Below are 27,372 nucleotides of genomic sequence, written 5' to 3'. Positions count from 1 at the left end.
TATACATGGGGCTCTGCTTAGTGTGCAAGGCCTTGTGTGTGTGAGAAAGTTGCACTAATTTAACTTAAGGTATGGTTTAAACGAAAATCAATTTTAAATAGGTACAAACCCCTGTGTGGATACTCTTATTTTGATTTTTATTGACTTAATTTTGTCTTGCTTAAAATGATTCTTTAATTGAGTTAAGGTAAACAGAAATAAGCCTGGTTTAAACTGAAATAAGTGTCCTTACAAGGGTTTGCACTAGTTTAATTAAATAAGCCAGGTTAAAATCGTATCTTAAACTAAACTTGTGCAACCTTTTTATATAGACAAGTCCCACGTTTCTCATTTGTTGCCAGCATAGTTGGGAAGATGGTAAAATTCATGACAACTGAGAGTCCTTCGGTACTTGGTCTTATGATAGTTAATGAGCTTAAAATCCAGTCGTGCTTACAAATTGGGTGGAGATTGAGAGCAGTATAATTCTGGGTTTATGACTCAATTATTAGTTTCAGGGTTTGCAGAGATTGTAAACTCTACTTGTAGAGCACCTGAGCTGTAAAAGCTATTACCCTGAAGTAGGCACTAGGAGAGTTACGGTACTAATGAAGCGGTCAAGAGTAACATTTCTGGGTTAATGGTTATACAATACATCACAGGGCCTGCAGATCTCAGTCATTAAGAACTGAATACTCCAGGGCTTACACCAATTAATCTCTGCCAGGAAGTTGATGGAAAATGTAACTATCATTAGTCACATTTCACATTTTAGTGATATTACAAAATGTGGTGGCAAGTCAATAATGTTTACATCTATTGTTCATCATGTATTCAGTGACTCCTCTCCCCTAGAGTTTTCTGATGTGTGGAGGTCCAAGAGTTAGTTTGCTCACAATGTTAACATTTGGGGTATTTGGAGTACTCTCTAACCTGAAATTTCAGAAGTGATTCTCAGTGATCCCTCGCTCCTCCTGTGACGGGTTGGATCACAGAAACCCCCTGGGAGCTGCCACCTGATGTGCCAAGACTACTTCTGCCCCTGTTTTCCTGCCCAGACAGCTTAGGACTTCAGTGCCCTGCCTGGTTTGAGCCAGACCCGCTAGCCTGCTGCAAACCCAGACCCAAGTCTGAACCACGTCCCCTAACGGCGTAGGCTTAACTGAAAGTAGCTTACAGAAGTGTGCCTGTCTTTAACACTCAGATGCCCAACTCCCAATGGGGTCCAAACCCTAAATAAATCTGTTTTACCTTGTATAAAACTTATACAGGGTAAACTCATAAATTGTTCTCCCTCTATAACAACGATAGAGAGAGATGCACAGCTGTTTGTCCCCCCCAAGTATTAATCCATACTCTGGGCTAATTAATAAGTAAAAAGTGATTTTATTAAATGCAGAAAATAGGATTTAAGTGGTTCCAAGTAGTAACAGACAGAACAAAGTGAATTACCAAGCAGAATAAAATAAAACACGCCAGTCTAAGTCTAGTACAGTAATAAAAACTGAATATAGATAAAATCTCACCCTTATAGATGTTTCAATAAGTTTTTTTTACAGACTGGAGCTGGACACCTTCCTAGTCTGGACACAGTCCTTTCCCCTGGTACAGCCCTTGTTTCAGCTCAGGTGGTAGCTAGGGGATTCCCCATGATGGCTCCCCCCTTGTTCTGTTCCATCCACTTGTATATCTTTTGCATAAGGGGAGAATCCTTTGTCCCTCTGGGTTCCCACCCCTCCTTCTCAGTGGAAGATGACCAGGTTCAAGATGGATTCCAGTTTAGGTGACATGATCACATGTCCTGTGAGACCCCAAGCCTTCATTCCTCCCAGCCTGACTCACTGGAAGGTCTGCCTGCAAACAGAGCCATCCAGAGTCAATTTTCCTGGTTGATGGGAGCCATCAAGATTCCAAACCACCATTAATGGCCCACACTTTGCATAACTACAATAGGCCCTCGGAGTTATATTTCATATTTCTAGTTTCAGATACAAGAGTGATACATTTGTACAAACAGGATGACCACACTCAGTAATTATAAGCTTTGTAATGATACCTTACAAGAGATCTTTTGTACGATGCATATTTTAGTTACATTATATTCACACTCTGTGTATAGAGTGCGTCACACCTACATGCTGCTTGGTAGTTGAGTGGGAAGCAGAAATGACTTCCTTTTCCTGTTCACCAACTGAGGCATCGTAATCAGCAGGTAGCCTTAAGGAATGGAGCAGGGTGCTCTTCTGTACATCCAGGCCAACTTTGGTAGGAATAGAGAGGGGGTTGTGCAATAGAATCCTGCAGAAGATGTGGAAAACAGCTAGAGAGAGCCTAGAGTGGAGGGTGGGAGTAGAGGAGGGGGGAACCACAGATTTGTAGAGGACTGAGTTGAATATCAGTGAACAGAAAATGGGAAGACTTGTGGGGAAAGTAGGAGCTAGTTGCTCAAGAGTTGCCCTGCTAGTTGGGATGGGAACAAGGGATCTGGAACTTATAATAAGGTATTTAATATTTATATTGCATTAGTGCTTAGAGGCAGACTCTATTGTGCTAAGTACTAAGTGATCTAGAAACATAGGGAATGACAGTCCCTGCCCCAGAGAGCCTGTAATTTTAAAGGATCTCTTCAAAGTCTGGCTTGGAGGAAGCATTCTCACATTTTGCCAGTGTACTTTGAAGACTTCATGGCTGTTGCAGGCCACTTCAGCAAGTCTGTGAAACCGCTTATGGGTGTCACTGCTAGCACTTGGCCAGTGGTTGAACTCTCCTTAGTCCTTCTGTCAGTGGTAGTGGTATTTAGTCTATGGTGTGCCACGGTGATCAGCAGTAACTGTGGTCAGATTTAAGAATTCTGAGGGAAATCTAATTGTTAAAACTATTTTCAACGTTACAGTCTACATTGTATTTGAATGAGGAATGGGCAGCCTATGGTGAGCACCCTTTAAAATATGGAAAACCATTCATTTTCCCATGTACTGTAACTTAAAAATATCATTCTAGATTTTTATCAAACTTCCCAACTTATTCCCTGGTTTTGGATTAACAAAACTTCTTTGGAGAAATTTAGATGGAGGGAAGGTAAAAAAATTTTCAAAATAGAAAAATCTCATAACTGTAACTACGTTACAGAGTTACATGACTTAGTTTCTATTTCAAAATATAATAGATGACAATTGGTTGGTTTTCTTATATAAAACACTTTAATTGTTACATTCTGATTTAAAAATGGAACCAGGTAAGAACAGCTAGTTCCCGTAGCATGAGACTGCCTTAACATATAACACTTACCACATCCATTATAGTATTTATAGTTTTTAATTGCTAATTAATTGCAAATTAATTGTTAAATGTATGGTCTAGTGTTTATACAACATCTAGCACAATTAGTTCTCTGTTGGTCCCTATATATTACTAACATACAAATATGTAAGGCTGAGACGTTGTATACAAATTTGCATGCAAAAAAAATCTCAAATTACAGGTAAGATTGTTAGCGGAAATAACCTTTATACAAAATGCATAAGATTTTTACAATTCATGCTTAGGGGTTTGGATGTTTAAGAATGCAAATGACTAGGAAAGGTAATGAGCAAATATATATATATATATTCAGTTATTATATTGGAATGTGTATATGCACCCTACACATTCTAATACCACTAAGTCTGAACCACCAGACCTGCTTATGCACTTTATCATCATATTAATCTCTTATTGTATACACCATAGTAAAAATAAATACATACATACATTAGTGATTAGTGAGATACATAATCAGGTAGCTCAGAGATAATGTTGTTGGAATGTTTAATGACAGATTTTTATATGCCACTATAGTCATGTAATGGTCTTTTCATATATTTTAACTGTAGCACTAGCAATAGGTAAGATTGTCGAGGAACCATTTTTCATGTTTATGCACCTTTTGGGGGAAGGGCGTTTGGTAATGTCTAGCCACAGTATATGCAATCTCTGATTTCTTTTGTAAAATATTAGGAAGTTTCGTCAAACTTCTGAGAATATTAAAGTTACCTGATACAGCACTTAGAAAATGCCAGTCAAAGTTGTTCATGCAGCCTTAAATCTGTACCTTGTATGTGCATAATGATAGTCGTTTTATCTGATCATGTACTATTTCTGAAATATAGTATATTGTCATAAAAATATTTTTCTATAACTTTTCTAAGGTGCATCATTTAAGTGAATGAGGCAAGTTTGTGTGTCCAGTGAATGAGGCAAGAACTCTATTGAGTGCTTGATTCATTCTCTCTGCAGCTTGCATCTAAATGAGGACATATATTTAAGCAATAGTACATGATCATGGAATTTGTGTCATGCACATGCAGATAACATTTGCAATATAGCTTTTTGTATAAAGTTTGTATTCTAGCAACCTTAAGTGTAAGTTAGTAAACTTACTATGGCTTCCATTGGTTGTTGCTGGTCCAATTTTATTCACATGCTCTGAAAGCTGACTATGTAAAACAGCAAAGGAGAAACAAATTTAATGATTTATTCTTATATTAAAAATGTACTTAGCAAGAATAATATAGAAAGATAGAGTAAAGGCCAAAATATTTGTACAGTTCAAAGGCCAGTTCTTTTGAGTTGTCATTGTACAGTATATTCTCTCATGTTATTTCATTTTGATGTTTTCTTGCTGTAATAGTAAGTTATTTTTCTTGTAGTTCTGTAGTTTTTAATATGGTGATTTGTCACAGTTACTCATTTCAGCTGATCCAGTGCAACCCAACAGGGAAAATATATTTATCATAAGTTCAACTTGAATATCTTGTCAGAGGACAGTTATTTTTATGGAAGTTGTAAACTCTGTAGCAGGGGTGGCCAACCTGTGTCTGCCAGTGGGTGGGAGGCGCTGGGAGCGGGGCGGGGATGGGACGAGACAAGACGACTGACATGATGGGGGACGCTGCTGACGTATTACTGTGGCTCTTTGGCAATGTACACTGGTAAATTCTGGCTCCTTCTCAGGCTCTGGTTGGCTACCCCTGTTCTGTAGTGTCTACTTCTGTAATATTACACTGCACCACTGTCAGGATGTTTTTACGCATGACTATTCAAGGCTGAGCATTCACCTCTCTATGCATCATGTAAGTTCTCATAAATATCAAAGGTTTTTCTGGGTTACCTGGTGCTGTAGAATGAGACTCATAGCAATTACTTAAGTTGTGAATTTTAAAAAAGCTTGTCTGAAAGTCAGATACCAGCATTCAGATATTAAAATTACTGAAGTTCTGCATACAAAATCAGTTATGAAATTAAGGAACATTGTATCAAACATTCTTGGGTGTCCTCTCCTTAAGGAAGTGATACATATTTCAGGGCAAGAAGCGAACTTTTATACCCTGGAGGGAATTTACTTATCCAGTAGGCAAATTACAAAAGTGCAGACTGTTGTACAATTTGCTCTTTATCGCTGGTACTGAAAGGAAAATAAGTCTTGTTACTGATTTTAAGATCAAAACATGTATATACCTGGAAAATACACTCACAGTAGAACACTGCTAATTCATATTAGTTGGGAGCCCATTAGAAATTACTGCATTCTGAGATTTTGACCACCAAAAGCAAGCAAAATGTGTGCCAAAATGTAGTCTAAATACCTTATTGTTTAAAATACTCAGTATAACTGTTTAGTTTAGTTTGTTTTTAATTGTTAGTCACCCACAGAGTGTAGATATCTAATTTACTAGTAAATAGTCTGTATCAGATTTGATAAAAGTAAATAAGCCTTGGTGAGTGAGACACCTTGCAGCAGGTTGCTATTAAAGTGCTGCTCAGAAGTAGGGGGAGAGAGTCATTTTTTGTGTGGATTATGGTGTGAGTGTATTAAAGTATGCACTAGTATGATGTTCTGCTTGTTTTAAGTGAATGACTTAGAAGACTTAAGTGCAACAATTTAGATTGGAATATACGCTTGAATTAATGCATGGTACTTGTGTCCATAATAGGTAGGGGTTTAGCTGTGTTAATTTTGCAGATTTGGTGATCTCCACCTACATTCTGTATTCAAATCCATGCCCTCTGGGACTATATACAGTATTCCAAACCTGCAAGCTTTCTCAAATAGCTTCTGTTTAAAGTACCAATGAACTGCAACAGGCATGGCAACTTTCAGTTCTGGGTGAATGTTTTTGACCCCATATTTTGGTCTGAATAGCTAGAAAAATCTTTATACCAGTAGACATTTGTCATTGTAGGTTTCCTGCCTTACATCATTCATGTCTAACTTTGATGATTCAAGACAGCAGAATTTAAAATCTAAAATGAATCTCAAGAGGGAAGATAATTTTTGATCTTCAAAATTTTGATAGTACTCGTGTTTGTCACTTTGGATATCTTATACTCTCATGGTAACAAAGGGAGACTGCCAAGAGGTGAACAACTTAACCAGTAATGAAACTTATAGCTGTAGACTTCCTAAAATTGTTTGCTCTAAAATAGAATTTAAAAAATGTGGTGTATTATAGCTTTTGTTGGCTCTTGTTTGGGGTGACCCGTGAGTTATTCCAAACTAACGTCAATGAAAACTTCACAGTACGCTAACCATAATTTTCTTTCACAATAGGGACTTACCTTAAGTTGCAAGTAAACCTGTCCATGAAGATTTAGCAAGTCAAAGTCCTCAAATTGTGCAAGAGGGATGTTGGCAGTTCTGCAGCTATTCAAAAGCTGGCTGAAAAGTTTGCCAACACGTCTCCCTCTACTGAAAGGAGATGTATTCCTGGGAGCAAGGAAAGGGAGAAATAAACCACAATTGCTATCTGTCAACAACCTGTAACCTTATGTTAGGCTGAATGATACTTTACCACACCTTTTAAAAAACTGTATTTTTAAAGACAAATGCAAATAAACGCTTACCTTTAACTTTCAGAATAAACTCTTCATGGCTATTGACAAATGAGCAAATTTGAAGTGTTTGCTAAGGGTTGCCCTTGTCCCCTAAGAAAGGGATTCACTATAAACTTGAGGCAATCCAGAAGAGAGATGTGTGGGTGGATTTTTTTCCATTTGTCTAATGTTTACTCACCCACTCCAAGTAAGGCAGCTATCTTCTAGGTTAGTGGTCTGCTTCTCACCTTAAATGGCTGTTAGGTACTGCTGCTAATGCAGGGCATTTTAATCCTAAAGAATAAATGCACCCTGTCTTCCACTATTAAAGAAGTGGCAAGAGAACCTCAAGCTCACTCTAAGGCCAAGTTTACGCTAGAGAGCTTTCAGTGGTCCAACTGTAGCGATGCAGCAGGGCCGCTGTAAGATTGCTCAGGTAGCCACTCTCTCCTGTTGACATAATTAAAGCACCCCCCAAAGAGCAGCAGTAGCTATGTCAGCAGGAGATGCTCTCCCACCAACATAGTGCTGTCCAAACTTGTGCTTCTGTCAGTATAACTATGTTGCTTGTTGTATTTTTTCACAATCTGAGCAACATAAGTTATATCTACAAAAATGATAGTGTAGAGAGCCTAAAACTCTTCAGTCAGTATGGATATTTTTTCTGCTATATTCGTAGTTATGCAGAATTCCTTTCAGAAGCTGGCTGCTGTAAAAAGGTGCAAGTCTTGGCTGGCTGTCATATACCAGTTGAAGGCACTGAAGGGCCAAATGGGATGGAAAGCAACAATAAAAGTAACTATGTAAGGTTATGTATAATCAGGATCTTTGGTACTAGATTCATGTAAATTCTGCTTAGCACCAAAGGTAATCATAACTGCCTCAGTCCTCAGCATCTCATGGACAAAAACTAACAGGAAATAGTGACTTTACAGTTTTCAGAGTAGCAGCCGTGTTAGTCTGTATTCGCAAAAAGAAAAGGAGTACTTGTGGCACCTTAGAGACTAACAAATTTATTAGAGCATAAGCTTTCGTGAGCTACAGCTCACTTCATCGGATGCATTTGGTGGAAAAAACAGAGGAGAGATTTATATACACACACACACAGAGAACATGAAACAATGGGTTTATCATCACTCTCCTTACAGTGTGTATGATAAACCCATTGTTTCATGTTCTCTGTGTGTGTGTGTATATAAATCTCTCCTCTGTTTTTTCCACCAAATGCATCCGATGAAGTGAGCTGTAGCTCACGAAAGCTTATGCTCTAATAAATTTGTTAGTCTCTAAGGTGCCACAAGTACTCCTTTTCTTTTGACTTTACAGTGTGGACAGCTTGCTGAAAGAACCAAGCTGAAGAGTTGTAAAGGCTATAGTGTCTTAACCAGGAGTCTGCCACTCTTTTAATTGTGGGTGATTTGATAGCTTTAATAGAAGTATTTTACACACATTGCTACACTTTTTGATAAACCAAGGATAGTGTCTCAATTTCATAATGTAAAGCACTGAAATCCATGACATTGTGGAAATCTTTGAGGTGCTAGGATTGTGCGCTCTATAAATGTCTGCACGTTTTTCACCTTTGCTCCTGAGAAACGTTTTGATAAAAATCTTTTTTTGAATCATTTCAGAAATGGGATTTTGTCTTGTTGCATGGTAGAAATTACTGTCTTCAGGAATTAAAAAAAAAAAAAAAAAAAAACCACTGCCCAAAAGTAAATGAGTATTGCAAAGCCAATGTCAATAGAACAGATTGCATCAGCTGGAATCCTAGTGTTTTCACTACCTCATGTGAGTTAGGTGGTGAAAGAGCAGGGCAAAAATGACTCATTCTCAATCCACTAGTTCAGCTAACTCATAGATTGAGGGTATTTGATTTTTATTACCTTGATCAAGATATTCATTTATGCTTTATTTAATTCTTCTGTTTATTAACGTAGAGCTCATTAATGTGGTAGCAGAGACTGTTATCTCCTTACCAGCTGGCAGTTGCCTTGTAAGAGCTCAACGGCAGCATAGCAAGCAGCTTTTGTACTACTGGAAACATGCCGTAATAACAAACAGCAATGGATATGAAAGATCCCTAGTATATCACGACTGGGATTGAGTTTTGAATTTTAGTTTTAAAATAGTGTATGAAAATTACTGTATCAGAATTAAAACCACTTTAGATGTTTGAAGAAAATTATAAGTAGGTTTAAAAAAATCTAAAATATCTGGGAAGCAGTGGTAGCTTAGGAGTTTTCTCCATCCTTTTCTACTAGCTTATCAACCAATGGGAACAGGATATTCCAACAAATTTGTGATTTCAACCCCTTATGAGGCATGGTTCTGACCAGGTTGTTATAGTATTGTCTGAGTCCCTCTTGGGGACAGTCACCAGATTGTGTTAATTGGACACAACCTTTGGATCCTATGTGCATCCAAGACTGCTGGATCAGGGAAGAGTCCAGGCAGTGTCTTATTGTATGAGGTACACTCCTAAAAGTGCAAACTCCCTATATGAAACCCTTCCTTGAGATGTGAGGCTCCACAGTCCAACTGCCTTAGGCCCTAACCAGTGTTCCTGAGTTCCTGAGTTTTCCTCCCAAACTTCCTGAGTCACTTACGTGTGCTCCCCCAGAATCCCCTCTTTATAGGCATTCTGGTTTGTAGTCAGGGACATAGGGCAGGTAAAGTAAAGGAACACAGGCTTTGCACAGGAGTGTCTTAAACAGGTGCACGTTTTACTCTTAATACAGGAGAGTTACAGATCTATGCAAAATAATAAATACCTGAATGCAAATCTGTCTTCATGTCCTCACCATTGAGTGCCTGGGTTTTGGTCAGTGTCCTTGGAGAAGCCAAAGCTTCTTGCCCCCTGCCCCTACTCCTTCAACTACTGTCTAAAGTTTCTGGTAATGAAGTGGCTCTATTTGTTTGGAGCCTGCTCTTACAGCACGCTCTCTGACAACGTGCTTCACAAAGTGGACTAAGTGCATTGACAGAAAATCCCCTTGTGTCAGTGTAGGAAGAATCTACACTACAGTGCTACATGACACAGCTGCAGTGCCATAGCTGTGCCTGTCATGTAGACATACCTATTGTCTGTGCCTGCTACAAAAGGGAAGTTCTAATCCAGGCTGAAAGCTACAATCATAAATGCTATTAATAAAACAAAGGAATTAATACATTGACAGACTTTTATTTCCCAAACTGTCAAGAGAAATCAAGTATCAGGGGGTAGCCGTGTTAGTTTGTATCCACAAAAACAACAAGGAATCTGGTGGCACCTTAAAGACCAACAGATTTATTTGGGCATAAACTTCATCTGAAGAAGTGGGTTTTTTAACCCACCAAAGTTTATGCCCAAATAAATCTGTTAGTCTTTAAGGTGCAACTGGACTCCTTCTTGTTTTTAAGAGAAATCAAGCTGTTTCAGCAGCAATCATTAGCTGAGTATAGGTTTTTGTGTACTTTGTTTCCTTTTGACTATTTGTCATTTTTATTCATTTTGTTTAGGCTTTCACTTTGGATTGTATGTAAAGGTTTCCATTGTTCAGCTTTTTCTCAAACTGGGTTCTTATGTCAAAACTTATGTCATGTAAAGGCCTAATATTATTTTGTTGGAATTTTATGCAGCCAAGTGCTGGTAGGAAGTCATATTATCTAAAAGGGACCAGTAGAAAGAGAATGGTAGTAAGTATAACTGACTCCTTAAGATTTGTAAGTATTAATGAAGGATTTTCTGGTTCTGTTTAGAAAATTAAGGGTGGGATTTCCAAAAGTGCTCACCATTGGAATGGGAGCTTTACTATTGACATCAGTGGGAGCAGAGTTAACATTTGGGCATATTTGTTTTGCTGCTTAAATAATACCGGGGGTGACTCTCTGTGTAGTCTATGCTAGAAGCTCCAAGTGGCACAGCTGCGCCAATAAAATAAATAATAAAACCATCTCTGCCAGAGGCAGTAGCTATGTTGGTAGGAGAGCTTCTCCTGCTGACATGGTGCTGTCCACACTGGCAATTAGGTTGGCGTAATTTATGTCACTCATAGGGGTGCCTTATTCACACCCTGGAGTGGCATAAATTATACTGACATATGTGGTAGTGTGTACAAACCCTTAGTTGCAAGAATTTTGGTTTTAAAAGTCCAATTGGGCTGACATGCTTTTTGGCATTTATTTCATTTGCAGTTATCTCCACACTTTTTTCCATCCTAGATACTAGGAAGATATTCACTGGTGAATGAAAGGAAGTTTGCAGTCCTTTAAATAAAATTTCCTCTGACTTCTCTAGATCAGCTGAATATTGAAGGAAAAAATTAGCAGATTTATGTTCTGAGTTCTTATCTGATTTATTTTTTGTATTCTCTACTGATAGAAACAGGTTTTTTTAACCCTTAATTAGACTTAATTTGGCAGGGAATATTATAGGGACATCTTTGAGTAATTAAGACAATATTTTTATGTTTTGAATACGGCAGTTCACCTTCCTCCCACCCATCCCATCCCCCAATTTTGCAAAGGTTGTCTTTAGATTCTTGAACTGCACTAATCACCATAGGAGAGTGCCTACAGTGACACTTTTAAATAGCTTTTCTTTCCTTTCCTCGAGTTGCTGCTCCTCTCAGCCTCACTCACAGGGGCCTTATGTTTCTAGGGAAGAAAAACTCCATGAACTAGACACTATGGGATTTGTAATCTTGAGGGTGGGAGGTACTTACAGAATCAAATGCTTTATGCTTAATTCAGCACTGCAAAAGTGAGCACCCCAGTCTGAGATAGAAAAGTTTCAAAATAAAGTCGACTACCTTTTTTTAGAATTCAGGGCCATGTTGGGAAGTTCCTATTTCTGATTAGAAATGTGAATTTCTGAATCACTCTGTTTACCAGGGTAAGTAATATTTTATCTATCTGTTTCAGACACTTCAAGTTGCAAATCATGCATTTTTATTTTTGAGATGTGTACTGCTAGGGCAGAAATCTGTTTGGGGAGCTCACACACATGTGCATGTAAAGTTCAGGTTCATTAGTACTTACACCACTAAGACAGGAAGAAATATTCTGAGAACTGGTGCATTGAAATAAATGGCTCCTTTTGAGAGCTGCAGATGCTCAGCAGTTATGATAATCAGGTCACTTTTATTTAAGTGTCTAAAAATAGGTACTAGTGTTAGAAAAATTCAACTGTGGACCATAGGATTATTTAATCTTATTGCCACCCTCCTACCAGTTTTCCAGAGACATCTTGTTGAAAAGGTCCAATGCTTGGAGTCAACCAGAGGGTTGAGTATGCATCCTCTTGAATGATGGGTTATTCTGAAACATGAAACCTACATCAGGGACTCAAAACAGATGCCCTTTTATTAAATTACCCTTTTGTGATATTGTGAAAATATTTTCCATTGGTTTAAAAAAAAAATTTGCAAAAGTTTCCTGACGGAGGGAGCATTTTGCCTCAGATATTGGTGTTGGGGTCTCTACTACTTACTTGCTCTCCAGTGTTCTAGAGACATTCAAGTAGAGAAGTGTCAAAAATGGCTTCTGCAGTGATTTGTTCTAAAGACAGTGTGATAAAGCATCTGAATTTTTTAAGTCTCAGCTCTTGAGCCCTTCCAGAAAGCTTAAGCATTGCAAGTGCCATTTCAATGAAGTTTTACAAAGTTCCTTTATAAATGCTGTGACTACCATTGCAATGGGCTCGTGAGGCCAGAAATAGTATGCTTACGGTACTCGCAAGCTGTACAGATCATATCTGCAAAACCTATAATTTTCTGAGGCCTGTGATATATTTCTTCTTCTTATGGATACAAGATTGCAATCCCCCTGAATACATCATGTGAAGCTTACTGGAAAGCAAGCTCTGCCAAAAGAGCCTGTTACTCATACAATCACCACTGAAGAAACAAAGGTTTCAGTAAAGATAAAAAATCTGTTTAGCTGTTTTGGAGTTATATTAGCATGAAGGGGAGACGCTTCATTTTTTTAAAAGCAAAAACCAAAGGAAACTCTCAGACAAGTCTTAAGATTCTAGTGCCCTTTAACTAGATATAAAGCCAGGAACTCTGGAATTATTATATTAAATCTAAAGTCAGGAACTCTGGAGACTTGCAGTTATGGTTCCAACACCAACCTTAACTCTACCCCATAATCCAGCCACTCGCTAGCTTTAGGCCAGACACCTCCTTATTTTGGCCACCTTTCTTCGTCCAGTCCACAGTCCCACTATGAGCCAGAGATTAACATTTCACCTCCATATGGTGTGCTTAATGTGACCAGATAGCAAGTGTGAAAATCAGGACAAGGGATGGGGGGTAATAGGTCCCTATATATATATATATATATATATATATGAAAAAGCCCTGAATATTGGGACTGTCCCTATAAAACTGGGACATCTGGTCACCCTCAGTGAGCTCCAGTTTACCAATATGTAAGATGGAAACCCCACTAGTTTTTCCTCGTATATCCTCTTGATAACAGCTGGAAGACTCACCTTCCACATGCATTTCAGTGAACCAGCTCTGTTCTATTCACTCAATCATTACTGCCAGCCTGTGTAAAAAAGCAGGGATTTCCCATCACCTCAGAGAACAGATAGGGGAGCAAGTATACATGTAGGCCTTGCTTGGCAGATTCCCAGTGCCTTCAACACTTCACTGCTAACTCTTACTTCCCCACCCCTAATTAGGTCACTTTCAGGGATGGTGTAAACTGATGCTTCACCTACTCCTCTTCCATTCAATCTGGGTCCTGCATATTGCTGATGGCTGTCTCCAGCACTGGGCCTGAATACAGGGATTGATACTTAGCTTGATTTGGAGTTCACCTGACCACCTGTACCTATATAGGGTGAAAGGGTGGATTTAGGTTAAGTTCAACTGAAATCCATGTTGTTGCAATTCATATATTAGTCTTGGGGGGATTCTGTGCCAAGAATTATGCGCACAATATTTTAAATTTCTGCATATTTTATTTGTCAAAATAACACATTATAATCACACCAGTTTCAATTATTTTTGGTAATTTATTTCACAATACCTGTCAGCAAGTATGTTTGAAACAATACAGATGACGACAAAGATTCAGGACTTTTTTTTTTTTTTTTTTGGACAAATAAATTCCTTATTAGGCATATTACTCAGTTCTCCATTAATAATTAATTTAAACTACAATACAGAGCTATATTTCCTGCACCCCTCAAAAGCAGTGCAAAGGCTTGGAGGAGTTGGGAAATGGAAGAGCCGAGGGAAAGGGAAGTAATTGTTGGGAAGGAGCCTGCGTGTGAACTTGGAGGGTTGTTGAGTGGGAAAAGAATGGAACAGGTTTTTTTGGGCATGGAGGTGGGGAGGGATTGTTAGGGAGCTTCCGCCATGCAACCCTGGCTGACTCCTGGCCTCTCCAGTCAGACATATCTGGCCCTGTCCTCATGTATCCCTGCACTCCCTCCCCCCATCCATATTGTGTCTGTGCCCGCACTCAGCCACCCCCATTCCCCCATGTGTTCTGCACCGCCTGTCCCCAAGTGTCTGTGCACCCAGTCAGCCAGCCCCATTCCCTCATGTGGCCCTGTATCCTCTCCCCCCAATCCCCCTGTGGCCCAGCATCTCCTTCCCCCCTGTGGTCCTGCACCTCCATTCCCATTCAGCCCCTACCCCAGTCTGTCCACCACTAGCTCTTATGAACCCTGACCGTGACCCCTCCAGCAGCCCCATGTTCCCTTTTCTGTCTGTCTCCACATATCCCCTCTCTCCTGACCTGGCCCAACAGGCGGTGTGAAGAAGGCACTGCAGCCTCTTTCTCTTCCCTATGGTAGCTGGGGTTGGCTGGGGATCAGCTGCTCTGTTCTAGTGCCACAGTGCCCTCTGGTGTGCAAAACTTTTTGGCAGAAGTTATTTTCTGCAGGGGGGAAAACAATATGCATGGCACATTAATTATGTGTGTAAACAGTGGTGTAAAATTTCCCCAGGAGTACATTTAAATGTGATAAGGCAACTGGTGAAAGTCTCTTGCTTGAAGATGGATGATGGGCGGAGGCCTGGGGATGATTTATGATAGAAACTAAATTTGCAATTAAGTTTTTAGCATTCTGAAGCAATAACATTCTCTCTCAAAAGATAGGTTTCAGAGTAGCAGCCGTGTTAGTCTGTATTTGCAAAAAGAAAAGGAGTACTTGTGACACCTTAGAGACTAACAAATTTATTAGAGCATAAGCTTTCGTGAGCTAAAGCTCAAATGCATCCGATGAAGTGAGCTGTAGCTCACGAAAGCTTATGCTCTAATAAATTTGTTAGTCTATAAGGTGCCACAAGTATTCCTTTTCTCAAAAGATAGTATCAAGTTTTATTAGACATAAAATGTCATCTCTACTGTTTAACAGCTTGCAGTGTCTATTCATTAAGGAAGCGACCATTACAACCAAACCCCACTTGGTTTATCTTTATAAGATAAATAATTTTCCCCTCATTTCACCTAGACTTAAGAATTCATTTCCCACTAAATTACTTTTGTGTTTGGGAGGCATAGCTGCTAAAAGTAAAGATGAACATATCTTGGAATTGTTGATAACTAAAACTATTGTGGATTAAAACTTTTTTGTATTTGTCTAGATGGTTAGCTCAAAAGGCAGAGTTTGAAGTTATCTTGGAGGAAACCAGTATCCCATTAATTGACAAACAGTTAATATTAGTTTGTGCAAAAATGCTTATCGTTAGGTGGGCGTTACAATAAAACTACTGACACAGAGACTGATTAAAAGGAGCCTTTTATTTCTAAGTGAAAGAAGAGATCTGTGTCCAGGTCAGGTTTGCTAAATGGCATTCATTTACTATGTAACTTATAGGAGCTTACATATATCTCATTATTTTTAACTTTGACAAGGTGCAAACTTCATCCTGGACAATGCTAACTGTTCTATTGTAACTTTGCATTTTATAATTACCTTTTCTCTTTTGTAGGTGAGATTTCACAAATGTTTCCTCTTTTATGTTAATGATATGCTCTCATTGATGAATCTCTTTCAGAAAAGAGGGATATATTTTGTATGTACAGTAAAAATGTGTGTGATAGGGAACAATATTTCTTTCAACTCAGCACCGCCTTCCCTTTAAAGCCTGGATTGGGAAGGAATAACTGATGCATAGTTTTAGTAGTTGGCAGTCATGCTGACAGCTGGTGGAGAGGTGGACTCAGACAGGAAAAAGAGCATGCCAAGCTCCAACACAGAACATCCACAAATTTATTTGGCACTGGAAGAAAAAAAATTGCTCAAAAAGAGAGTATGTAATTGAAAAGATTTGTGTTATGCATCTGTATATATTATGGATTTTGCCAGACTACATAGATTACTAATCAGTTTTATGAAATGCCAATTATAGAAGCTGCCACATCAGATTTACATTTGTTTTAGTTGTGCAATGATTTATTTATGCTCATGAGCTGTTCATGTTGCCTTGGTGTCATTTTACCCTTGTTCACCTTGATTTCAAAACAATCATTGAGATTTGAGTCTCATTTTATATGTTACATTTAACCCAGGCAGTCAAATAGGCAAAAGAACACTTTTCTGTATAAATATCAATCTTAGTGATCTTTGTTTTTGCTTCCTGTTTACAATTTTAATATATTGAGAATCTGTTCAGTATTCTGTTCAGTGATGTACAAAGTTTATGATCTGTTTTAGTGTATGAAGCATCATAATCTTTTAAATTTAGCTTTAAAGCATAAGATAAGAAATTTGTGTGTGTATATATATATATATAAGCCATTTAATTACAAGTGGAGTAGAAGACCTAACTTATGGCAGTAGCTACAGAAGTACTTATTATTCAGTCGTTCAAATCAGTTGAAGGAACATTTTAATTTATTCCTCCATGTTCAGAAGTTTAATTCTAGCCAACATTTGTTCCTGGCTGCAAATTGGTCTAAAAGATATTGGTTCAAGACTGACATCAGATGTCTTTGTTTAAGTTTGGAAGTTGACTCACTTAAGATTATATTATCTGCTGAAGAATAAAGGCATCATAAAACTTGCTTCTTTTAGTTATGTGACAGCTAGGGCTGATTTGGCAAAGATGGAATGGTTTTGGGTAAGTCTTTCTCAGCAGTCTTGTTACTGGACCTAGCCCTGCCAGATATCATCATCATCCAGTGGCATCATTCAGAGGTTTTTTCAAGTTTTTACTAAGCCATCATGTGACTCAATTCAGAGACAATACCATCTAGTGATCAGAACAAGGGATTGAAAGCGAAGATTCTTCTTTTAGTAGTGTCCCTATGGGTGCTTTACTTTAGATGAATCTGTGTCCCTGCACCTTTTAATCAGAGAATTTAGGTAGCAGTGTCCATTCCGCCTGCACAGGCGTTCTACCTCTCTCATGGTCTACCTCGAGGCTATCTCGCGCTGTGCGGATGAACCAATTCTCAACTTCCCTTGGCCTGAGACAGCAGTTTGCTATCAAGTTTATACTTGATAGTGTTTAGTTTATAGTTCTTCTTAGAGTTTCTGATACTTTTGTAGTACCTCTAAAGTAGTGGCCGTCAACCTTTCCAAATTACTGTACTCCTTTCAGGAGTCTGATTTGTCTTGTGTACCCCCAGGTTTCACCTCAGTTTAAAAAACACTTGCTTATACAATGAGACATAAAAATACAGAAGTCTCGCAGCGCACTGTTATAGAAAAATTACATACTTCCTCATTTTTACCATATAATTATAAAATAAATTGCAATGTAAATATACTTATATTTCAGTGTACAGTATGTAGAGCAGTATAAACAAGTTATTGTATGTAATTTTAGTTTATGCTGACTTTGCTTGTGCTTTTTATGTAGCCTATTGTAAAATTAGGAAAATATCTAGATGAGTTGATTTACCTCCTTGAAAACCTCTGAATACCCCCAAGGGTACACATACTCCTATTTACCATTGTGGGCCGCATATGCACACAATATATATTCTACCCGTACGGTCCTGAGGATGTCATATGGGCCACAGCTGTGCGCTGATTGGGCCTTGGGTTGAGAACCACTGCTCTAGAGCCTCTGTTCTTCAATTCTAAAAAAAAACAAACAAACAAAAAAAACACCTTGTTTCAACACTTTTCCCTGCCTTTTTTTATGGGATTTCCCCCATAGGGCATGCCTGGTTCTCCCGGTTCAAAAGGTGCCTCTCCTTAGTGGACAGACACTCTGGCTGTCTCAGAGAAGCACACATTCTGCAGAAGTGCACCTTCTGCCAGCAACAGAAAGCTAGATCTGGAAAGAACCAGGAGCTAGAGCTGAAACTCCTCCTCCTGGAGGATCTCTGTAATGGCATGGCACCCATGTCTTGCGAGCGCCCCTTCTGGTCAGGTATGTCTGTAGTCTTTAAACAGTCCTAGCCCTGGTATTGGGCCATACCTCTAGGGCTTCCTCTCTGGAGACAATGGTTTTGCCCTCTTAGTCTGTTCTGGTCCCAACTCTCCAGCTGGACCAATTCAGTTCCCCTTTTGTGGGTTTATTGCTGTCTGATGGTAGGCCACTTCCCCAGTGGCCTATGGGGGGACCCTGGCTCACCCACTACTCTGGGTGACAGCTAATGGACACTAAGAATAGCAGCCATGCACCACAGTGTCCCTTTAGTGAAACTGCTTTCAGTTCCCTGGCCCAACAGATGTATCTAACAGATGTATTAGAGCATAAGCTTTCGTGGGTGAATACCCACTTCATCAGATGCATGTAGTGGAAATTTCCAGAGGCAGGTATAAATATACAAGCAAGAATCAGGCTAGGGATAATGAGGTTAGTTCAATCAGGGAGGATGAGGCCCTCTTCTAACAGTTGAGGTGTGAACACCAAGGGAGGAGAAACTACTTTTGTAGTTGGCTAGCCATTCACAGTCTTTGTTTAATCCTGAGCTGCTGATGTCAAATTTGTAAATGAACTGAAGCTCAGCAGCCGTCATGTGCTGGCAATGCCCCTCTGCTATGTATATTGGCCAAACTGGACAGTCCCTACATAAAAGGATAAATGGACACAAATCAGATATTAGGAAAGGGTTTTTCCTGTGTATCTGGCTAGTGCATCGGAGTTCAAAGTGCAGTCTAGAACGGTCACAATGGAGCATTCTGGGATAGCTCCTGGAGGCCAAAACCGTTGATTTGCACTACTCCAAATTTGACCCAGCGAGGTCGATTTTAGCGCTACTCCCTTAATCGGAGAGGAGTACAGAAGTTGATTTTAAGAGCCCTTTAGGTCGATGGAACGGGGTTGGTTGTGTTGACGCAGTCATTTTTAAGTCGACCTAATGCGGCTAAATTCGACCAAATCCGTAGTGTAGACCACGCCTATGATGCTGCAGTTACCTTTGGCCAGCCAAGAGCACCATCTGTACTCCTTCAGCTTCAGCACGGAACTGTCTCACTCTATAGCTCCTTTTTATATGGATCTCCTGGGCCTTGATTGGGTCTCCATGCAGCCTCTCTGATTGCCTAGCCTTTCACAGTCTCTCTAGGCTGCTCAGAGGACTTAGCTCCACTGTTTCTTTCATGGGACAGATGTGGCAGGACCCTGAGGCTTCCAGCGGGGACCTCTGAGCCTAGTCCGCCCCGTCATACCAGCATCTGACCCCCCCGGTCATGAGTATTCTCCAGGACAAAGATTGTCCCTGGAGCCCTCAACCTCCAGAGGGGGAGACTTGCAGAGAAAGTCAGCTGATTTCCCTTTCCCTAGAGAAAGGGCGGCAAGCCCTCAAACCGAGCTTTGAGCAGCCAGAGGAGACCCATGGCACATTTGGTCACCTGTGCACCAATGGCTCCAAAACACGGTACCTAGAAAACAAAGACAATTGGGTACAAGCTCTGCTGTAATGCCTAAAGACCTGAGGAGCAAAGGCTCTGAAGTGGTGGCACTGTCTGCTGAAGATAAGAATAGAGACCATACCATCTCTACAAAATTGGAACCAACAGAAAAATCCTTGGCACAAAGCAGCCCTTGTCATAATGCACCCTCCATAAAAGATCATCAGTACAGATGAGTCAGCACTGGCAATCCCTGATGGTACTGATTGCAACAATGGAATCGCACAAGTTCCGTTTCTCCATGGACCTTGTGATTGCAGAGGAACTGTAGTCCCTGCTACTCGGTACCAGAGCTCTGGAATCTGAGCATGTCTGTCCTCAGAATCCCCAGTGGCACCGGGGCATTCAGCTCCAGCAACCCTATCAGCCCCACTCTACTCCAGCGGGGAGCTAGACCATGATCAGGATGACAAATTCTCTCTGGTCTCATACCATAACGCACCATTACAGTATCTGGGACCTCTTCTGCTGCACCCATCCTCTGCTCTCCGGTCTTCCTGGTATGGTCACCTGTGGGTACTGCCCCCCCATCCCTCCAGCGGCCTTATTGTGACTTCTGAGAGTTCTGATGTCTTCCACAAGAATCCACCAAACGTTCCTCCTATGGCCTCTGTATTCAGAGCCCCAGTAAGAAACTTTCAAGGAGCAGGAGGCCAGACTAGAGGTGGAAACTACCCAACCGATGAACATCTCTTCCTCCTCACCAGATAAGGTGGTAATGCTCCATCTTCCACTATTATCTGATGATTTTAAGCTTTTTCAAGATCTCACTAAGAGAGTGGATGATGCTCTATGAATTCCCCTAGCTGTGGTGAATGACCCCAACCACTCCTTGCAACAACAATAGCTGCTACGTATGAACTTTCTACATCCCTTCTGACTGACACTCTCCATCAGTAGTTGGGAGAACATAATCTCCAAGACCCACCTGTCAGAGATGATCTCCAAGGGTTACCTGATCCATTTCACATCCCTCCCTGCCCATCCTTCTTCAGGGACTCTTCTCGTGAGAGACTATTAAGTAATAGTTAGAAATAGATCACCAGTTATGCCTAGGGGCCATGATACTAGTCCTCACTCACCTTAAAGGCAAGGGGTTTTATTCCAGGTATTTCCTGATCCTCAAGAGAAAGGGAGGTTGGAGACCCATACTAGATAGGTGAAGGCTCAGAAGTTCAAGGTGGTTACGCTAGCAGCCATTATTCCATCTCTGGAGCAAGGAGATTGGTTCTCGGCCCTCAACCTCTAAGATGTCTACTTCCACATTTCAATCCGACTGTCCCACAGAGGATTCTTCAGATTTACCTTTGGGCGGAACCATTATCAGTACAGAATGCTCCCATTTGGCCTTGTCTGCACCCAGGGTATTCTCCCAGGTCCTCTCTGTCATAGTGACACATCTATGAACATTAGGTATTGTCATTTACCCATACCTGGACGACTGCCTTCTCAAGGTTCATTCCTTCAAAGACTCCCTGCAAGCCACCCAGAGGACCATGTACATATCTGTGCAACTGGGCCTACACCTCAATAAACAGAAAACAGCTTTGACCCCCGTACAATGTCTGGAGTTTATTGGCACTGAGCTTGGTGGAGTGTAAGTGAGAGCATTCCTTTTGCTGCACAGATTCAACACCTTGATGAGTCTCATAGACAGTCTGGGCCAGCCCATCAACACCAGCCAAGAATTGCCTCTAACTTCTCGGGCAGATGGTGGTGGGCACATTTGTGATGCCTCACACCCTTTTGACATGAGATGTTTACAGATATGGCTCAGATCTGTCCACTCTCCAAACAAGGATGGGCTAAACAAGCTGCTGTTGATGCCCTTCAGGGTCAAATGCTCCCTGCACTGATGGAAAGAACCATCCAACATCCATGCAGGAATGCCATTCACACAACCAACACTGATTCTAACAATAGATGCCTCTCTAATAGGCTGGGGAGCCCACCTAAACAACTGCAAAGTCCAGGGCAAGTGGTCCCACAGAGTCGGTACTCCATATCTATCTTTTGGCATTAAGAGCTGTCAGAAATGCCAGTGCACACTTTCTCACAGAAAAGTCATGACAGACCATATATCTGACAGACAATCACCAAGAGAGTGCCAGATCACCTTCCCTTTTCATGGAAGCACTGTAACTTTGGAATTTGTGCATCCACCACAATGTACTCATTTCAGCCGCTTACCTGCTAGGGGTACAAAATTTGACAGCAGACTGTCTCAGAATTTCTCATATGACCACAAATGGGAGATGAACCCAGCAGTGCGTCATGGCATAGCCAACCTATGGGAAACCCTGACAATAGACCAGTTTGCTACTTACCACAACAAGAGATGTGTCTGCTACTGCTCCAGAGCCGGACTGGAGAAACAGTCTTTAGGAGATGTTCTCCTCTTCCCATGGGGCAGGGAGCTGCTATATATCTTTCCTCCATTCCCTCACCTCAAAGATGCTATTGAGAATACAGAAAGACGGAGCAAAAGTCATACTGATTGCCTCAGCCAAGAGGAGGCAAAGTGTGGTACACATACTTTGGACAGGTGGCAGTGTGTCCTCCAATTCATCTTCAATCTATTCCTCACCTGCTCTTCCAAAATGACAGATGGATCCTGTGATGGATTGGGTCACAGAAACCCCCTTGGGAACTGCCACCTGATGTGCCAAGACTACCTCTGAGCCCATTTTCCCTGGCAGCTTGGGTCTTGGTTGTGCCAGACATGCTAGCCTGCTACAAACACAGACACTGGTCTGAACCACATCCCCCCCAAAACTGCAGGATTAACTGAAAACAGCTTAAGAAGTGCTCCTGTCTCGAACACCCAGATACCCAGTTCCCAATGGGATCCAAACCCCAAATCAGTTTTACTCTGTATAAAGCTTATACAGGGTAAACTCCTAAATAGTTCACCCTCTATAACACTGATAGAGCGAGATGTACAGCTGTTTGCTCCCCCTAAATAAAAAGTGATTTTATTAAATATAAAAAGTAGGATTTAAGTGGTTCTAAGTAATAACAGACAGAACAAAGTGAATTACCAAGCAAAATAAAATAAAACACGCAAGTCTAAGCCTAATATGGGAAGAAACTAAATGCAGGTAAATCTCACCCTCAGAGATGTTCCAAGCCTCTTTTATAGACTAGACTTCATCCTAGTCTGAGTCCAGCAATCACTCACACCCCTGTAGTTAGTATCCTTTGTTCCAGTTTATTTCAGGCATCTCTTTGGGTTGGAGAGGCTATCTTTTGTGCCAGCTGAAGACCAAAAGGAGGGATTTCTAGGGGCTTATATAGCCTCTCTCTTGTGGGTGGAAACCCCTCTCTCCCCCTGTGTAGAATCACAGCTACAAGATGACCGGTTTCACAGTAGCAGCCGTGTTAGTCTGTATTCGCAAAAAGAAAAGGAGTACTTGTGGCACCTTAGAGACTAACAAATTTATTTGAGCATAAGCTTTCATGAGCTACAGCTCACTTCATTGGATGCATTTGGTGGAAAATACAGTGGGGAGATTTATATACACACACAGAGAGAACATGAAACAATGGGTTTTATCATACACACTGTAAGGAGAGTGATCACTTAAGATGAGCCATCACCAGCGGGGGGAGTGGGGGGAGGAAAACCTTTCATGGTGACAAGCAAGGTGGGCCATTTCCAGCAGTTAACAAGAACATCTGAGGAATGGTGGGGTGGGGGGGAGAAATAACATGGGGAAATAGTTTTACTTTGTGTAATGACTCATCCATTCCCAGTCTCTATTCAAGCCTAAGTTAATTGTATCCAGTTTGCAAATTAATTCCAATTCAGCAGTCTCTCGCTGGAGTCTGTTTTTGAAGTTTTTTTTGTTGAAGGATAGCCACTCTCAGGCCTGTAATCGAGTGACCAGAGAGATTGAAGTATTCTCCAACTGGTTTTTTAATGTTACAATTCTTGACATCTGATTTGTGTCCATTCATTCTTTTACGTAGAGACTGTCCAGTTTGACCAATGTACATGGCAGAGGGGCATTGCTGGCACATGATGGCATATATCACATTGGTAGATGCGCAGGTGAACGAGCCTCTGATAGTATGGCTGATGTGATGGTGTCCCCTGAATAGATATGTGGACAGAAATGTGGAGTTGGCAACGGGCTTTGTTGCAAGGATAGGTTCCCATTGTTTCATGTTCTGTGTGTGTGTGTGTGTGTGTATGTATATAAATTTCCCCACTGTATTTTCCACCGAATGCATCCGATAAAGTGAGCTGTAGCTCACGAAAGCTTCTGCTCAAATAAATTTGTTAGTCTCTTAGCTGCAAGATGGAGTTTTGGAGTCACATTGGCAAGTCACATGTCCATGCATGACTCAGTTATCTACAGGTCGAGCTATTGCCCCCATGTTAGCCCGAATGTTCCCAGGAAAGCTCAGATGTGGATTGGTGTTTATCAAGGTCCATTGTTAGCCAAGTACTTCCATTTACTTTAATAACCCCTTCACACTATGTTGACCAATTCTGCCTTAGGTGCTTTCTACAGCAAACTCTTTAAATACAAGTATAGAGCTAATGCTCATAACTTCAGATATAAAAATGATACATGCATACAAATAGGATGAATACATTTAGTAGAATATAACCTTTTCAAAGATGTTACATTGCATATCTAGCATAAAACATATTCGTTATATCATATTTACACTCATAAGTGTATTTCTATAAAGCATTATGGGGTGCAACGTCACAGATCCTTCACCTCAACCTAAGATCCTCCTGCTCCAGGCTTGGCTCCTTCATAGTTCCAAAACTTAAAAAGCAAATGCTCTGAACAGGTGTGAAAGGTGTTACTGCACATTAGGAAATTGACAGCTCATCTCACTTACCCGCAGAAGTGGAAATTATTCCAAATTTGAGGCAGTTCCAAACAAATGGCTCCGATATCTTTCTCCCTCCTTTTGCTCCTAGACTATATTCTGGACCTTAAAAGGACTGGTCTATACCGTAGCTTACTTAAAGTACATTTAGCAACCATAATTCAGCCTTCGGGTGGACGAATGCTGAGTATTTGTCCATCTAACACACAGATTCTTCAAGGGCATGGGACTTCCTGCACGTTAGACCAACCACTCCAATGTGGGATCTCAGTCTGGTTCTGAAAACCCTAGCTAGACTACCCTTTGAACCTATAGCCACTTGCTCTCTCCTACACCTGTCCACATAGGTGCTGGAGCTGGGGGTGCTGTTGCCCCCCATGTTGAAGTAGTAATAACAACCCAAATACAGGGTTTCTGCCTTCACCATCCCCACTATAAAAATTGTTCCAGCACCACTGCCTGTCCACAAAGGCAGCATTTCTAGAGGGCTTGACTCGAGCAATGAATAGGGGAAATAACAGCATTGATGGTGCAGCCACTGTTCACGGTCTTTTCTAAAGACAAAATCACTCTGCGGCAAAACCCAAAATTCCTCCCCAAGATAATCTTGTCTGTCCATATGCACCAGCTCAGTCACCTCCCCACTTTTTCCCTAAAACCACATTGTCGACAACAGGGAGGCAATACTTCATTCACTTGATGTTAGGAGATCCTTAATGTTTTTTCTGGACAGGACTAAGGACTTTAGGAAGTCTCCTAAACTCTTCCTTTCATTCATGAAAACACTCAAAGGTTTTAGATTCATAGATACTAAGGTCAGAAGGGACCATTCTGATCATCTAGTCCGACCTCCTGCACAGCGCAGGCCACAGAATCTCACCCACCCACTCCTATGAAAAACCTCACCTATGTCTGAGCGATTGAAGTCCTTAAATCATGGTTTAAAGACTTCAAGGAGCAGAGAAGCCTCCCTCAAGTCAACCATGCCCCGTGCTACAGAGAAAGGCGAAAAATCTCCAGGGCCTCTCCAATCTGCCCTGGAGGAAAATTCCTTCCCGATCCCAAATATGGCAATCAGCTAAACCCTGAGCATATGGGCAAGATTCACCAGCCAGATACTACAGAAAATTCTTTCCTGGGTAACTCAGATCCCATCCATCTAATATCCCATCTCAGGGGATTAGGCCTATTTACCCTGAATATTTAAAGATCAATTACTTACCAAAATCCCATTATCCCATCATACCATCTCCTCCATAAACTTATCAAGTAGAATCTTAAAACCAGATAGATCTTTTGCCCCCACTGCTTCCCTTGGAAGGCTATTCCAAAACTTCACTCCTCTGATGGTTAAAAACCTTCGTCTGATTTCAAGTCTAAACTTCCTGGTGGCCAGTTTATACCCATTTGTTCTTGTGTCCACATTGGTGCTGAGCTGAAATAATTCCTCTCCCTCTCCTATATTTATCCCTCTGATATATTTATAGAGAGCAATCATATCTCCCCTCAACCTTCTTTTAGTTAGGCTAAACAAGCCCAGCTCCTTAAGTCTCCTTTCATAAGACAAGTTTTCCATTCCTCGGATCATCCTAGTAGCCCTTCTCTGTACCTGCTCCAGTTTGAATTCATCCTTTTTAAACATGGGAGACCAGAACTGCACACAGTATTCTAGGTGAGGTCTCACCAGTGCCTTGTATAACGGTACTAAAACCTCCTTATCCCTACTGGAAATACCTCTCCTGATGCATCCCAAAACCGCATTAGCTTTTTTCATAGCCATATCACATTGGCAGCTCATAGTCATCCTATGATCAACCAATACTCCAAGGTCCTTCTCCTCTTCTGTTACATCTAATTGATGCGTCCCCAACTTGTAACTAAAATTCTTGTTATTAATCCCTAAATGCATAAGCTTACACTTCTCACTATTAAATTTCATCCTATTACTATTACTCCAGTTTACAAGGTCATCCAGATCCTCATGTAAAATATCCCGATTCTTCTCCGAATTGGCAATACCTCCCAGCTTTGTATCATCTGCAAACTTTATTAGCCCACTCCCATTTTTTGTGCCAAGGTCAGAATAAAAAGATTAAATAAGATTGGTCCCAAATCTTGGTCCTGATTGGTCCCGATCCCTGAGGAACTCCACTGGTAACCTCCCTCCAACCTGACAGTTCGCCTTTCAGTAGGACCCGTTGCAGTCTCCCCTTTAACCAATTCCTTATCCACCTTTTGATGTTCATATTGATCCCCATCTTCTCCAATTTAACTAATTCCCCATGTGGCACGGTATCAAATGCCTTACTGAAATCTAGGTAAATTAGATCCACTGCATTTCCTTTATCTAAAAAATCTGTTACTTTTTCAAAAAAGGAGATTAGGTTGGTTTGGCACGATCTACCTTTTGTAAAACCATGTTGTATTTTGTCCCATTTACCATTGACCTCAATGTCCTTATCTCATTTCTCCTTCAAAATTTTTTCCAGGACCTTGCATACTACAGATGTCAAACTAACTGGCCTGTAGTTACCCGGATCACTTTTTTTTTCCTTTTTTAAAAATAGGAACTATATTAGCAATTCTCCAATCAGTCGGTACTACTCCTGAGTTTACAGATTCATTAAAAATTCTTGCTAATGGGCTTGCAATTTCAGTTGCCAATTCGTTTAATATTCTTGGATGAAGATTATCTGGGCCCCCCGATTTAGTCCCATTAAGCTGTTTCAGTTTCGCTTCTACCTCAGATATGGTAATATCTATCTCCATATCCTCATTCCCATTTGTCATGCTACCATTATCCCTAAGATCCTCTTTAGCCTTATTAAAGACTGAGGCAAAGTATTTGTTTAGATATTGGGCCATGC

At 40.7% G+C, this 27,372-nt stretch overlaps 1 protein-coding gene across 4 annotated transcripts in view; it reads left to right on the top strand.

Annotated features, from left to right (window-relative positions):
* TMEM131 (transmembrane protein 131) overlaps window positions 1–27,372 on the top strand; it is a 185,955-nt gene that overhangs the window by 28,104 nt on the left and 130,479 nt on the right. The window lies entirely within an intron of this gene.

This window comes from Dermochelys coriacea, chromosome 1 (assembly GCF_009764565.3).
Source record: "Dermochelys coriacea isolate rDerCor1 chromosome 1, rDerCor1.pri.v4, whole genome shotgun sequence".
Taxonomy (NCBI): Eukaryota; Metazoa; Chordata; order Testudines; family Dermochelyidae; genus Dermochelys; species Dermochelys coriacea.
The sequence above is the reverse complement of the archived record's forward strand: the minus strand, read 5'-3'. Positions and strand labels throughout refer to the sequence as shown.